At 37.6% G+C, this 16,609-nt stretch overlaps 1 protein-coding gene and 1 long non-coding RNA gene across 4 annotated transcripts in view; one reads left to right on the forward strand and one right to left on the reverse strand.

Annotated features, from left to right (window-relative positions):
* Positions 1-16,609, forward strand: part of prkg1 (protein kinase cGMP-dependent 1) — a 904,903-nt gene that overhangs the window by 797,489 nt on the left and 90,805 nt on the right. The window lies entirely within an intron of this gene.
* LOC107983245 (uncharacterized) lies at positions 870-5,820 on the reverse strand. Its single transcript, XR_001730689.2, has 2 exons — positions 5,670-5,820; positions 870-1,723 (listed from the first exon to the last, which is right to left on the reverse strand). It is a non-coding gene; the product is annotated as an uncharacterized LOC107983245 (long non-coding RNA).

The following is a 16,609-nucleotide window of genomic DNA, read 5'->3' on the forward strand; positions in this document are numbered from 1 at the left end:
ACATAGAAAGTTTTCTTTTGAAATGAAAACAAATCTTAGCTACAAGCCTGTTCTCAGATCACGATAAAATGAGGGGATTATGAGATAAGGAAGCTGGGATAAGGAACATTTAATATTGCATACTTGCTTCTAGCCATAAAATGGATACATGTTTGAATAGAAAGTTGAAACCTAGCACCAGAACAGTTGGGAGAGAAGGAGTAAGCTAACAAAGCAAAAAACACAGATCTCCTTTGAGAGTCCTAGCAATTTGTAGCAAAATGTCGATGAAACCGTGCAAGTGATAGCAAAATGCTGCTCTCATAACAGAGCTAGAGATCCATACACAGCCTTTTATTTTTGCCTAGGGCTGAGCCCCCCAAAAGTATGAAATGTGTACCTATGTCTCTTGCCTGGAGATAACGCATGGAATTTAGAGACTCAGGACTAGCCCCTGAGATCTGGAAGCTTTAGGAAAAATAGTTAAGAGAACATAAATGCCTATAATGTAGACTTTCCTTATCCCTCATTTGGGAATATTTTGTAAAAACAGGCATTTGAAAACAGTTCTTTAGCAAATTCTGTTTTACACCATGTTTTATTTCCATCAATACTAATTCCATGTTGCAAAATAAAAAGGAACTGTGGCACTCCAAATATGATGACAGCCTCTCTACATGTTTTCCACTTAAATATGCCACAGTTCTTGAAAGTGTACGTATTGATGGATGAAATGTACAGTATATGAAGTATCTCTAGAAGGAGCCCCTATTAATTCAATAAATTAGAGTGGGCATCATTAGAATAAATCACTTCCAGCAATATCAGAATAATTAATGCATAGTCTGTATCTTGTGGAAAATAACTCTGAATGACAACAAACAAACAAAAAAGTTTATTCACTGGCAATTGAATTATGTTAAGGGTTTTTTTTGGGAGGGTGGTATTTTTTTCTCAAACTAATGTGGAAGTAGAGTTGGCACTTGTTTTTGGTGTTGGTTTTGTTCTTATTGTTACTGAAGTTCCATGCTTTTAACAATATTGCAAAAGCCACTGTGTAAAAGCTGAATTTCTGGCAACTGTGAAAAACCTCCGGCTACTGACAGTTCATGAGCAGGATGCAGTATGTGATAGGCAGCGGACACTGGTTGGCATACTGGCTTTGGTAGTGCTGTTGGTCATGCCGGCTTCTACTTCTCTCACAAATCGCTTCTCATAAGAACATACCACTTAATCACAAAGAGACTTTTAAATGTTCTAGTACACTGCCAGGACATTTCCTCGATGGAGCCTGCCAGATGTCATCACACCATGTAAGGCTACTTCCGGCAGGGCTTCGTCAAGGGAGCATCCTGGCAGCATGCTAGGACATTTCCCTGAGAACACAGGAGGCTTCCCATGTTCTCATTAAGTAGAATGGGGAGAAGCCAGCTGGTTATACTTTCCTCAGTGGGAAAAGGTAAGGGATGCAGTGGGTGATGCGAGGCATGGGGCAATGGTTTTCATTGCTGCTCACCAGATTAATCACGCTGCATGGCTAATTCCCCTGTTGCCTCCCAGCTTATTGACCTCAGTGTGATGACGTCCATAATCTCCTCTTCTCCTTAGTTGTCACTCTGCAGCTGAAACTCAGTAACATGCTTCAACACGAATGTATCCACAGACACTATGTGAACCACTGATGCTTAGAATTTTTTTAAAGACTTCAATCATATACCAGAGATTCTGCTTTGCACTTAGTACTCTAAAAGAAAAAGAGAGGGGGGAAGGACACCTTTTGATATCAAAATTACCTCAATATGATAGGACTTTTATGTACACGTTTACATTTTATGTGGTTCCATCATACTAAACATTCTTTATGAAATAAGACTTTCTGGTTGAAATCCAATGCCCATTTACCTGGGAATAAATTGCATTGAAAATGACACTTATGTCTGGATAGTCATGAATAAGGTTGCACTATCATAGTTCTTTTAGCAGAGTTTGCTGAGCTGGCATGGACAGGATCAGCTTTGCAATAAATTGTATTTTTTTCTTCAGATGCCATCTGGTGTTCAGTGCATCCATGGTACCTCTACTTTAATATTCTACATCACCATTTCATTTATGCTCTTCATTACCAACTTTCTGCTTGTTTGTTTCATTACGTGTGAGCCATGTACTTTGGTTTTCATGACTTTTTCTAAAATTATAAAGCACCTTTCCGAGGGTGGTATATAGAAATCTGGTGAGGCGTGAAGAAGTATCCTTTCTCTCTTAACTATTTATGTAACTAAGTTTGTGATTTTTAAATATATAAATTGCTGCAGGACAAAGACTAGAACCTTACTCCCATTTTCTCCCAGGGTTCAAACTGTCTGCAGATACCTTTACTTTTGAAATTTGGGGGAAGAATAATGTAACTAGACACAATATGTTGTTTGGAAGCCCCTTCAATCCAGGGGTAGGCATGCTTAATGGTCCTTTTTGGATCTTTTGAAGATGCTCCTGAAGCTGCCATTTTGAATGAGCACAAGCAATGACAGTATATTACCACTAATAATAAAGCTAAAATGAACAATTAAAGTTCAAGCAGCAAGGAGAAAAATATCAGTAGTTTTAGACTTAGTGGTGTATAAAGATCCACAGTTAGAAGAAAATATAAGGACTATCGTCAATTAAATACAAATGAGAGTATTTTGTAATCTGTTCTTAATACCGTCAAATTGGGGTTTTTTTCTTTCTTTTTTTTTAAAAAAACAGAATAATGTATCATGTCCCATTGTCTCTCCTTCCTACTCCCCCAACCATATAATTCCCATGTCTGGCTTTATCCTTCCCTCATCTAGCTAAGAGTAAGTCCCTCTGAATGCAATTGGGGTTTAAATAAACTCATAGACCCCATCTACGCTGCCATATAATGCAGTTTGAAACTGCATTATATGGTCAGTATAGACTCATTTAACTGCATTGAACTTCATTATATGAGTCTGCACTGACCATATAATGCAGTTTCAAACTGTATTATATGGCAGTACAGATGGGGTCATAGAGGCTTACACTATAAAATGTACTTTTTTTCTCTGATTGCATCTTATTTTGAATGTATAGCCATTGCCACATACAATATGTTTGGTTCCATTTCAAGTCTTATTGTTTATTTTAGAAATGCTTATTTTTATATATCTAATTTTATAACCCATTTTCAGAGCTTGGAGAGTAAACCTTTCAAAGTAATTCATTTACATTATTTGTTACAGTGCATAAAAAAATTAATCGACTGCATGTAAAATAAATTTCCATTGCTTCCTACTGTATGGCATGCTATTTTTGTTTCCCTCTAATTGACTTAACAAAAAGGTCAGCTCCTTTGATCTCTGGAAAAGCTACTATTTCTAAAAGGCTTCTAAAATAACATTGAAATGTAAACTATTTGTTAGATGACAATATCTCATTTTCATTCATTGCATTACTTTTGAAATATGACTTCAGGTGTGATCCAATTTCAAGAAAGGAAGGGAGAGAGGGATAACTCTTCATAACTAAATGTTCCCAATACTTCCAAGATCTAAATACTTCCAAAAAGGTTCAGGTGGAATACTGGGTCTTTTGTTTGCTCTTGTATATGATGCACAACATAACCTCTGAGGAGTGTTAGCTACTAACCAGGGCAACCCAGTCATCTTCATGGCTCAGGGAACCTAGGTCTAGATCTAAGTCCTCCATATAGGCTTCTCCCCTGCATTTCACTAGCCTGTTTTCCTCTATTCAGTTGTTATTCTGCTGCAGAGCCTATGAGAGCACTGCAGAATAGATGGAAGGAAAGTACTTGAGGCAATGAGAAGAAGTGGAATGTTTTAATCTTTAAACAAAGGAAATATTCAAATAACAGCAATGTTTGCAGTTTGAAAGCACCAGCAGTTAAAGCTACATCTTGAAGGCAGAGAATGTTTTCTTCTCTCCCATGAAACTTCAGTAAACTTGCCAGTAGGAGGGGAGAGTGAAGGCTAATTAATCTAGTTCAAGGGAAAGCTATAATGAGAAGCTGAATGTGATTATTGGCCCTTTATTCCCAAATTAAACAGTGTTTCCAGAAAGCAATGGAGCTGCTCATTATGCTAATGATCTAAAATAACAAGAGAGGGTTTTTTTTCACCTTCTTTCAAAATATTTTCTGGCTTTTGTTAGTGCAAATGTTTAAGTAGTTTGAATACCATACATCTAACCCCATGAATTAATTGTTTTGTGATTAGCTCTTGGGGGAAACATTTTTAAGTACTGTTGTAAGTCGACTGCAATAGTCAGAACTTGCTTGAAGTTAAAAAATACCAGCAGATTCAAGTGAGTGAAAATTATAGCTGTTTCTCTGAACACAGTGCAATAGAGAAACCTTGCTTGGCCCACAATGTATGATATTTTCACAATGAGTATAAAATATTTCTTAATGCAAGCAGTACAAACTAGAGGTGTGCAATTCGGCCAAAAGGCATGCCATTTTGGGGTCCACTGTTGGCTTATCCTTCATTCTGTTTACCAGGAAGTTACTCGAATGGGGAGGGGCTCTGCCGTTCTCATTCAGCAAAGATTCAGCCCATTGGCTACAATGGGAAACTTTAAAGGCTCAATCCTCAGCCATTTTTAGGCCTATGTACATGAAGTCTACCTCAGATTTAGACCCCATTTACAACTGCAGGCCTGCCAAGTTTCAAAGCAAATCACCAATCTACTAATTTTTTAGAATTATTTTAAGTTTTAACCATAGCATTTTAAAAAAATACTATAAGACAGACCACAAGAGAGGGTTCTGGGAATTGTAGTCGCCTGTTGTGCCCATTCTCAGCCAATCAGAGCATGGACACCAACAGGCTTTTTATTGGCTGAGAAACATAGAGAGAGAGAGAAACTTCAATTCCCATCATGCTCCAAGAGGAACTTTTCAATGCCCACCCTATGCAAGTGCTGCTGGGAAAGGAGAAGTAAAGGTTGCTTACCTGTAACCATGTTCTCTGAGTGGTCATCTGTGAAATTTACATATATGGTATTTTCCTGTGCAGTGAAATACCATATGTGCGAATTTCACAGAGACCACGACAGAGAAGGAAGGAACTTTCCAAGAAGAAATGAAGGGCGCTGCTTCTGCCGGGAAATGTGACACATCCCTGTTCAGGTATATTGTAGATTTAAGTCCTTCCTCTCCATAACTGATAAATTCTGGATCTCTCAACCTGTTTTGCCTGGTTTTTTTGTCTCCCTCCTCCCCATTCTGTTTTCGCATATTATATAAAATGGCCCACCAAAAACTACAAATTATTTTCATTCAAACTGATTTGGACCCAAGCCTACTGCAAACTCCACATACAGTTTAGTCTGGTACAACTTTCAGTATATAGAATCTTTCTTAGCAATAAGGGTCATATTGTGATTTTTGAATCTGAGCAAGCCACTTGGGCTGAATTTACACTATCATATAATCCAGTTTTGGAATGCATATTGAATTCATTAAACTGGATTATATGAGTCTACACTGCCATATAATCCAATTCAATGCAGTCTAAAACTGGATTAGATGGCAGTACAGATCCAACCTTAGAATAGTGTAGATCCAGCCTTTGCTTCTTCCATAGTACTGCTGTGCAATATCATACTTGTGGGAAAGTTCTTCAGTTAAGAAGGAAACAGAGGATTCTTTATTACAGAATCCGATCTACCTGTTGAAGCTCTTCCGTCAGATCATTTCACAATCTTGAGGCAGCTGAAGAAAAGTTCTTCTGGGTGACAGTTGCTAGATGGGTTCTGGCTGGTCAAAACCAACACTTTGTTATTTGCCCAGAAATTAATAAAGGAAACAGAAGATGGTATCACACCCTGCCAAAGGAGGAAGAAACACTTTATGTTAGAAGTGACTGTCAGGGAAGGAGTTAAACATCCATTTTGTCGTGTTACGATTTGAAAATTAAATTAAACATAATTAGTGGGACATACAACGTAGAACTGCTAGACTGAGCCAAATGTATGGTTAGAAAACTCAGTTCAGTTAGTAAAGTCCAATTTGCACAGAATCCACACAGTATTTCTATTTGAAGAGCAACAGGAAGTGACCATCAATTTTATAACCTGAAGTTTTGTTAAATGAATCACTTTTTGGTTTTTAAATTGTTGTTCTTTGTTAAGAAAAAACATTAAACAAATAAATCAGAGGGATAAATTGTTTTGGAATTCTCAGATCATCAAATATGAGCTTTACTAGAAACAAATAACACACTATATTTTCACAAGCACTTAAAATTACTATATATAATGTAGAAAGTGAAATATAAAAACAAGCCTTCCTCATAAGCTTACATTTCAACTTCAGAGAAATAAGAAAGGAAGGTAAAGGTGCAGGAGGGAAAGTTGGAAAAACTAAGAAGGACAGTTAGGTTGTAAAAATAAATGAATAATAAATGTGGTATGTCAGGAGAAGTGACCTATAAGGGAAAGGAAATGCAGGTAAGAGGTAAAAGCTAGTCTAAGCAGGAGAGTTTTCTGTTGATGTATGGCAACCCCATGCTTTTTTTCATAGCTTTTCTTAGACAAGAAATATTCAGAGGTGGTCTTACGGCTCCATGCTTTGATAAAACATCAAAAGACATGTGTAGAAGGAAGATGTGAAATTGCATGACCACTGAAATATTTTAAAGTTTAAGATGTTACAATTGAAAACAACAAAAGAGAATAACCCAATAAAGATACTAGTGCAAAAGAGCAAAACTATCTGGGTGGTGAGTGGAAATATCCAATGAGTTGCAGCATTCAAAATTGGGACAATAAAGAAGTAGCAGCAAACCCAACAAGAAGATTGGTGTCTCAGAAGGGAAGGATGGGGAAGTCTTTCCTTTTGGAGGAGTGAAACCCCTAATTCAAATGCTGGACCACCAAGGGCTTCTCCTATGCAACCAGTGTTGTGTTAATGCTACTATCATTTTGTACCAAATGCCACAGGAGGTAAGTAGCTGTTGCAGGGAGATAGGCTGGATCATTTCTAATTGGTGCAGAATCAACAGAAAGGCTGCTGTGACAATTTTCTTCCTGTTTCATATAGCAGGAACTCGTGTGTTGCTTTGGGACATGATTAATGTTTCATCCTCTCTTAAAGTAGCAGCAGGGCTCAACCAATACTGGCTAGAGATTTTTCCAGCTTCACTGCCACTTTTAAGTCTTGTTTCCACATCGCAGTCTATACTCTTGTACTTTCCCTTAGGATTAATTTCAATCTTTAGAAAGTGTTTAAAACAGAAACACAATGATGTGGAGAATGGGTAATATATTAAATTGGCATTTTTTTTTCAGCAAGAGAATAAGCTTCCAAGTTAATGTAGTAGAAAGAGAAAAGATCCCCATATGTAAATCCTCCCTGTTTCAAATACTCCCTTGATAGAAATTGAAGAAAACACATGAAAGATTGGAGTAAGCTTTTACTAGCACGAAATTGTGTTAAGGAGACGAGTCCTGAAAATAATAAGGTTCACAATCAACAGAACTCATCTTATGTGAGGAAAGTCACTAGATTATGTGACATATCTAGATTATGTGCTATATATATATATCAATAAAACATTTGCAAATATTTTCATTTTGCATAAATTTGCATATATGTGATTCATTTACATCGGCACCTGGACATTTTTCATGTGTTGTTCTTGCTTGCTTGTCCTTTTTTTTTTTTTTTTTTTTTTGCAAGAAGCAGGATTTTGCAAGAAGCACAACTGTAACAGAGAAAAGATAGCTGTAAATTGTGAGTGCCTATTTGGGATATGAATATAGGCCCCGAGCAAGGGACAAATAGTCATTAGACACACAGGAAATGCTCATCTTTTGTGTCTTTGAAGTCTTTCCAGAAATGGAAAGCTATCTTCCATTGAAACAGACTTATTATATATTTGTTGTGGTGCTCTTTAATGGATGTGACTATGGGGATAATTTTCTGACTTCTTGAGAGGCATATGGGTTTAGATGAGAAAAGCCATTTCTAGGCAGAATATGAATATTAGAGGCAAGTTTAATCTGGCAGTCAGGGATTCAACTGACTTTCAGAGACAATTCTGAATGAGGGAGAATCAATCCATGGAGCTAGAATAATCAAGAAATAAAATCCCAAGTGTTCATTTTGGAATGTCTTTCAATGTCAATATAATATTTCAACTTCAGTACATTTAATTGAGCCAATTAAGAGTGGCATTTAAAAGAAAGTTCAAGTCTTAAAAACATGTGGCTTTAAAGAGTACTATTGGGGCACACATTGGAGGGACTTGACAGAAGTTATCCATGAATTAATACCTCTTTGATACTACTAAATGTTGGTTGTTCCATCTGGAATTTATATTTGGATGGCAATAAAAGATGGTACAAATAAACACCAAAAAAAGAAGATTTTATGAGCACAAGAATAAATTCACTGACAAAGCATTTCCCCCCAGTGATGAAGATTCAAGTGAACCCCATTCAACTTTAGCAGTAGGGCAAGAAGAGGAAAGCGCACAGCTCCTCTTAACTTCCTAGTTGTTAACTGTGTTCTCTAGGCAACAGTGAAAGAAATACAAATATATTGAAAGCATAAGAAAATGTTAAAAGTGCTATGAATATAGAAAGTAAACATGAGCAATGGACATACAAAGTGGGACAAAAATCATGGTGTCTTTCATATTTTAAGGCCTGTGTAGAAGGGTCCTAACTCAGCTACTTAGGGAAGAAATCTACTCCCCAAAGTTGTGGCATTGATTGCATAACCTATGCATCCACAACTTCCACCCAACAGGCAGATTGTCATGTACCCTGTTTCCCCGAAAATAAGACATCCCCAGAAAATAAGACCTAGTAGAGATTTTGCTGAATTGCTAAATATAAGGCCTCCCCTGAAAGTAAGACCTAGCAAAGTTTTTGTTTGGAATTATGCCCGCCAAACAGAACACCAGAGCATGCAGGATTGGTAAATGTACGTACCATAGATTGCTGTACATGAAAATAATGGTAGTAACAAGAAATTCTTGATAGGATTCAGAGTTTGTCTGGTTATGCTGGTTTGTGGTGACAACTGCTGTACAGTATATAATAAATGTTCATTTATTTTGTTCAACAATAAAAGTGAATTCTTCTTCATGGAAAATTAAGATATCCCCTAAAAATAAGACCTAGCACATCTTTGGGAGCAAACATTAATATAAGACACTGTCTTGTTTTCGGGGAAACATGGTATGCAACATTTGGTTCAAGATCCCTTCAACTGAAGATCAGTCTTCCCTGTACCTCATCAGAGCACAGACTAACTGCTTCTTTTTTAAACCAAAACGGCAGTTGGCTCCGCCCACATCTCCATGGCAACCAACTCTTGAGTGCAGAGATGCCATAACTGAAATATTGACCCTTTTAAAACACAATTAAACATGACATCTGTAAACCAAAAAATTCACACTTCATTACAAAGGCAAATAAAAATGAAGAGTCAGAAGGTCTGATAACCAATTGAGAAACTGCAGACTAATCACCAGGTTCCAATGGTTCCCATCAAAGAATTCTTAAAGAACTGAAAAGCAACTTTGTTATTCTTAATATGTCCTCTTTATCAGACTCTCTACTGCCAAACTAAAAATGGCCAATGTAATAACAGTTTTTTAAAGGTATTCAGAGGAGATCCTAGTAGGAAATTGTAGACCAGATTGTTTAAAGTAGGATCCATATGAGTTGGTGGAAAATATTAAGAATAAAATTGTCAAGCATCTAGGAGGAGGAGATCTGCTTAGAAAAAAATCAACATGGCTTCTGCAATGGGAAGTCCCCTCTCACTGACATTTTAGAATTCTTTGAAGGAGTCAGTAAGCACACAAAGGGAGCCAGCATGATGTCGTTTGAGTGCTGGACTAAGAACTTCAGAGACTGACAGTCAAATCCTTGCTTAGCTATGAAAACCCACTGTGTGAGCTTATGCAAACCACATTCCCTTAAACTCAAAACAATGGCAAACCCACACTGAATAAATCTGGCCATGAAAAGTATGTGATATAATAATCTAAGCCACCTAAAAACAACAGAAATGCATGAACATAATGACAGAAAAGGCTAAAGACCTTGTAAAAACTACAACTTTAACTACAACAATTAAAGTGGTGTCAAACTGCATTAATACTACAGTTGTGATGCATCCTAAGAAGCAGGAAACCCTGCAAGTAAATCTAAAAGCTTTTGGGTAAAGGTTAAATAAGATCAGTATAAGGGCTATCAGGCATGGAGCAAAAGGTTGTGGAATCATTGTCTCACATCCTCTGCCTCATGACATTGAGTAAAGCTACTTTATTGGTCCTAGGACCTCATTAGACAGAGGTCCATAAGCCAGGGGACATTGGGAAAAACTGTGGGGCAGCAGAGTGAATCCATGGGGCAGCAGGGGAAACCATCAAGTAGCACCCCGCATCGCCCCATACCATCACTTGGCATTTCCCATCTGGCCCCGGCTTTGTCCTTTACTTTCCCCGAATTAGTCACCAGTGCTCTTAGGGCAACATGCTGCCAAGACACTGCCAGGATGGAGCCCCGTCAGAAGTAGGTCTACGTCATGTGATGGGCTCGGGTGAGCTGTGTCCTGGCTGTGTCCTAGGACAGGGAAAAAGCCCCATGTGATGAGGTCGTAAGTCCCCTCCATCTTAAAGCGAGATATATCCAGACTCAATGTAGGTCTTCTAAGCCTTTGATATCTACAGCTTTGGAAGGCAAGTACACCCACACCGTCACCATGGTGACAAAGAGGAGTAAAGGTTTTTGGTGGAGGTTTTCATTTAGATAACTCCAACAGCACTAATAATAGTAGAGATGATTAAATCCCAAGGGAACTAAATTGAACAACGTCTAACCTCAGTCATACTGATTACAAGAGAATTTTGTTATGGTTATATTTTGCTGATTTGGGGCTAGTTTTTCTATTACACATGGATCAGTGTAATAGCAGTCATAAAAATAATGCTTGGTATTTGTACAGACCTCTACTCCTGAAGTGGTCCAAGTACATCACATATCTTTAATTTTTATAGTACAACAATCCAGATGAGTATTTTTACAGGAAAACAGTGAATCGTCTAAGGCCATCTATTGAATGTACAGCTAGCTGAGATTTGAACCTGAAAGACGTTGTTCATCGCCTGAGTTCTGAGTCATTATATTATCTATAATGTCCAATTACATGATGTGGCCTTAATCTTGGAAAACTGCATATGGCCTTATAGCTTTATTTTATTAAATGAAAGGCCATGATTTTATCCGGTCTCAATGCCAATTTAAATTGCATTATGACCCCCTTATCTGTGGACTAGATATCCATGGTTTTTCATAACTATATTCCAAAAATATTCCCTCCCAAAGTATTTGTGGCGCTCTGCAAGTTTCCCAGTTCTATTGTATGCTATACTTCCATACCATAATCAAAATATAGAGTTCGCTATTATTTATTTATTTACAGTATTTATATTCTGCCCTTCTCACCCCGAAGGGGACTCAGGGCGAATCACAATGCACAGATATATAGCAAACATTCAATGCCATTTGACACACGACATATATAGACAACATATATAGACTAACACAGAGGCAATTTAATGTTCCAGCTTCTGGCTTTCATGGGGTTATGCTTGATTCCGGCCACAGGGGGAGCCACCACTTCACCGCCCACTTGTGACACCGAGACATTGATGGAATGCTTCCGCATGCCACTGGAGATTTTATGGTGTCGTAAATTAGTTAAATTAGCCTCCCCGCATAAGCAGTACCTAAATTCCTACTTGACAGATGCAACTATCTTTCAGCTGCCTAGGTCTAGCAGCAAGCTGGACTATTTATGGTCAGGAGCTTACCCTGACCCAGGCTGGCTTCGAAGTCATGATCTGTCGGTCAGTAGTGATTTATTGCAGCTGGCTACCAACCAGATGCACCACAGCCCAGTCCTGTGGGTTTAGGTACCCACAGGGGCAGGTAGGTCTTGAATGTATCCTTGGTAGATACACAGATTATTCTAAATTTTCCTTCCTATTCACACACAGACACATGTTCAAAGAGCTAAGATCCTCACACAATTACCTTTCATTTTCTGAAAAATGCCCTAATCATGCTTTCAAGTAGAACTTCAAAAAAGGTTTATAAGATAAGCCTTATCAGTTACTGTTATGAGAAACCAAAGATTTGTTTCATTGAAAGCAACACTTCAACATACCTGATAAAATGATATCATATGTAAAGGCAAACCAATTATCTTTGCATCTCTTCTTCCAAGCATCACTGGGCCTTTAACAGCTTACTCATGAGAAATTCTCTGAAAGTCAACAAGACTCTTGAGTAGCAATTAACTTCATGATTGCAATCTTAACCCATATTCAAAAAGGTGAAAAACTTCTATTGGATATTAGCAGTTCCATATTAAAGTTGCTAAGCAATATGATCCAGAGAAGTATACTATACATGTATATGCATGCACAGCTCCCCCTAAAAAATATTATATATTAATTAGGCCTCAATTGTGTGTGCGCGTACATTCAAGTGATCCCATGACTTTCATATGGTCTTATTAGCTGAGGAATGCTTACAGGTGGTTTTACCAGTTCCTTTCTCTAAAATACTATCTACAATATCTGTCATTTGCTCCCATTCAAGCACTAACCAAGGCAAACCCTATTTAACTTCAAAATCAACCTATTTATGGTGCCTTGAAAATACTTTGGTTTTAACCATTAATACGCATTTGGATAGTAACAAGCAATGAGAATGTCTCTGTATCTGTTTCTCTCTGGCTGTCTTTGATAGCCATAACTCATCAGAGATTTTACCAGATGCCTCAGAATTTAAGAGCATTTTTAATTGTTATCTGAACTAGCAGTGGTGGCCACTAGAAGGGGGGGGAAACCCCTCATCATTGTAATATCTGCATCACATCGGACTTCATCCCATGCAATAAGTAATGCGTTGGAGATAAGTGTTTTTCCCTTAAGCTTCGCAAGACCCCGTTTGGAAATTAAATTAATAATTTCCCCCCTCCCTCATCACATTTTTTACTTTGTTCAGCTTTTTTTTTTTAAATTATCCCTTTAACTTCCCATCACACAGAATATATTCTCTTCCCACTGTCTCCTCCCCTGTTTTCTTTTACTTGAAGAAATCCCTCATGTTTGTTCTTGCAGAAGTAATTTTTAATAGGGAGATCATTAAACGGGATTTCTTCTGTATTATTCTATATTACAGTATATAAGTTCCTCTCAATTCAAAAGGTAACTCTATTGAATTTACATGGTTTTAAAAAGATATAAACTACAGTTCTTTCCTCCTCGGTTTTAAAGATTATGACGGAAGGAAGGATTCCATACTGCCCATCTCAGCTCCTCCCTCCAGAATGATGTCATCATTATTTTTAGAAGCAGATAATGGGAAGTTCCCATCACATGTTAAATTTCATGTTTTTACACATCTCTACATGGGAAATTAAAAGAGAAATGGATTGCCAATCAACAGGATGTGTAGGGAAAAAACACTTTAGTAACAGAGAAATACCTGGAACTCATGTTACGAGCTTGCGTCATGTGATGGGCTCTGTTAATAGCCCATGCTTAAATGCATAGAAATACTGGATTTATTGCATGTGATGAAGTCCTAAATCTTCTCAACATCATCCTTGTGCACCATCATAAAACCCAAACCTGCCATTCAATATTAATACAATATTTGTACATCTTCCTAGTCTCCCTTATAACAAGACATGGGGCCAGATTCTACCAACAATAAGAGGGTCTCATAGGGAAATAATGTTTAAGGGGCTAGAAAGCACAGCAGACTCTCTGATGTGCCTTAGCAAAGATTACTGAGGCATAAAAAGAAGCTGGAGAAATAGAAGACAGCTAAACATTACTTTCTGATGATTTTTTAAAAGGCAGGGAGATGTCAGTGGTGCTGTAAGTAGAAATCCTGATGTTAAAAGGGGGTTAGTGAGAAAATAGGTTCCTTGGAGAGTCTTGGATTTGAACTCAGAGAGCACTGGGTACACATCAGTGCTCTTCAGGTAACATTCAGCATTCACTATGAAATCTGCTTTGCTACAGTTGGGAAAAAAGCTCTTTGCTTCACATCTGAGTTCTTTTGAAGCAGCCTGGTGCCCTTTTAGTTCCCTTGGCTGCTGCTTTCTCTCATTTGCAGTTCAAGACTTAATGTTGCCGTTCTTAGCCTTTGCTCTGTTCCACCCCTTGCCGTTTTAACTGATTGCCTGTGATGATCTATACGATTTTCAGTCATTTGAGACATTTTAAGGTTAGATGTAGTATCAGAGCAGTTGGCACAACTTCAAGACCTACCATAGTCAAGTTCATTAAATGTAATGAAGGCAAATTAGACTGGAGATAAGGTAAACGTTGGGAAATGGTGTAGCTGGAGGAATGAAAGAATAATAAATTCATATAGAATAAGAAATATAATCAGAGTTAGAAACCATATAAATAAGTAACTTGTTTGAAGAAAAGCTGGAACAAACATGGTGACTCTCATGGTAGGCAATTCTTGTAGTTATTCATCTGTACATAAAAGGTAGTACACTCATTAGATTTCTACACCAAACAATTGTTGTAAGTGTGTGTTTTTCCATCAGTTGCGCTTGTCTGCTTTTTGTTGAACTTACAAAGGGGGAAAAGCAAGTGTACACATTTAATCAAACTGAGTTCCCATCTTTGTGGATTCTGAAAATCACATTTCTGAAAAATCAACATGTCAGCAGTGAGAAAGAGTAATGTTTCCAAAATGTTGGGATTCCAGTGCACTCACTTTTCAAAGACTACCTCATTTGATGTAAATGAATACTTTTAAGATCCATGAGAGCACCATCTAGCTGTTTTTTTTGGTTGTTTTTTTAAAATTGCTTTATGCTATGTTCCCATTTTAGGTTTATCACCAGTGTGTTCATTTTGTAACTTTGTTTATTTGCATTTTTATGTATTATAAAAAATAGCATTTTCAATTGAGTTCTGTTCATTGGCATTTTACAATCTCCCTATGTTGTCTCAGTTTCCATAGAAACCTAAATTGGTATGACATTGGAGAATAAAGACATGAAGACAGTTCTTCAAAGATATAAAAGATCTCAATATAGAATTCCATGGATTATATACCTGTCAAAAGCAATCTCCGTATTAGCACTTGAGCTGGGCGCATTCCAGAAACAAAAATTGCAAATTCTGTTGAGGTGTAGTAGAAGGGGCATAGCCCAATTTTCTAGTCTGCTTTTATTAAGAAATCATGCATTTAAACTAAAAAAAGAACTGACTAGAATGTTGAACAAGAAATATAAAAATTAAATAGGTTATCAGAATGTGCACAAATGGGAAATGTGTGACATACGAAGTTGGTTGGGTCCTGATCTACTACTAGTCTTGGTGGTTAATTCCCACTAGAATAGAATCATAGAGTTGCAAGAGACTTCGTGGACCATCCAGTCCAACCCCCTGCCAAGAAGCAGGAAAATCCCATTCAAAGCACCCCCAACAGATGGCCATCCAGCCTCTGTTTAAAAGAAGGAGCCTCTACCACAGTCCAAGGCAGAGAGTTTCACTTCTGAACAGCATTCACAGGTGGAAAGTTCTTCCTAATGTTCAGGTGGAATCTTCCTTCCTGAAGTTTGAAGCCATTGTTCCTCATCCTGGTCTCCAGGGCAGCAGAAAACAAGCTTGCTCCCTCCTCCCTATGACTTCCCCTCACATATTTATACATGATCCTCATCATGTTTCCTCTCAGCTTTCTCTTCTGCAGGCTAAACATGCCCAGCTCTTTAAGTCGTTCCTCATAGGGCTTGTTCTCCAGACCTTTGATCTTTTTAGTCGCTCTCCTCTGGACATTCCAGTTTGCAACATCTCTCTTAAATTGTGATGCCCAGAATTGGACACTGTATTGCAGGTGTGGTCTTTCTAAATAGACCAGTGGAATCAATTAAACAAGCCTAAACTTTTCCCTTCTAACTTTTACCCAGTGTATCTCCGAACTCCTCTAGTTTAATACTAAAAAAAAAAAAATCAGTTTTCTAGAAAGCTGCCTGTCTGAAGTTAATTGTTTGTCAAGATAAATGCCGACAACTGAAAGATAGTGTTTAATTGCCTTAATCTGAAAATACATAGTGTACTCATCGCCTCATGTTAATCTCATTAAGTCCATTTTAGAAAGTTTCATTATGCCACTAAGCATCTGCACCTGTATCATTTGAATCAAATAGTATAATTAATGTTAGTCGAAATGCAATGTACAATAATTAGGAACATCAATTAAGAATAGTTTATTCCACACTATAACAGACCCCTCTTGTAACCTCAATAAATTCAATTTTAGAAGATACTGGAATCTGGCCACGAAGGAGTGCAAATAAAAATGTGCTTATAAAAGTGTGCTCAAATAAAAGTATGCAGAAATTCACAATTCTCATTCTCAATAGGCTGTTACTCCTAAAATACGGTGGCTTGAATGTACCACTCAAGATGCTTACGAAAAAAGATGTGATACCATAATTCAAAGGCTTCTGAAAGACTCCAAAAAATGGAATTGCTACCACTTCCACTTTTGATAAAAGAAAGGGTAGCTTACAAAGAGGCCTCCCAGATAATCCACGTCACAT

The sequence above is a fragment of the Anolis carolinensis genome, chromosome 3 (assembly GCF_035594765.1).
Source record: "Anolis carolinensis isolate JA03-04 chromosome 3, rAnoCar3.1.pri, whole genome shotgun sequence".
NCBI lineage: Eukaryota > Metazoa > Chordata > Lepidosauria > Squamata > Dactyloidae > Anolis > Anolis carolinensis.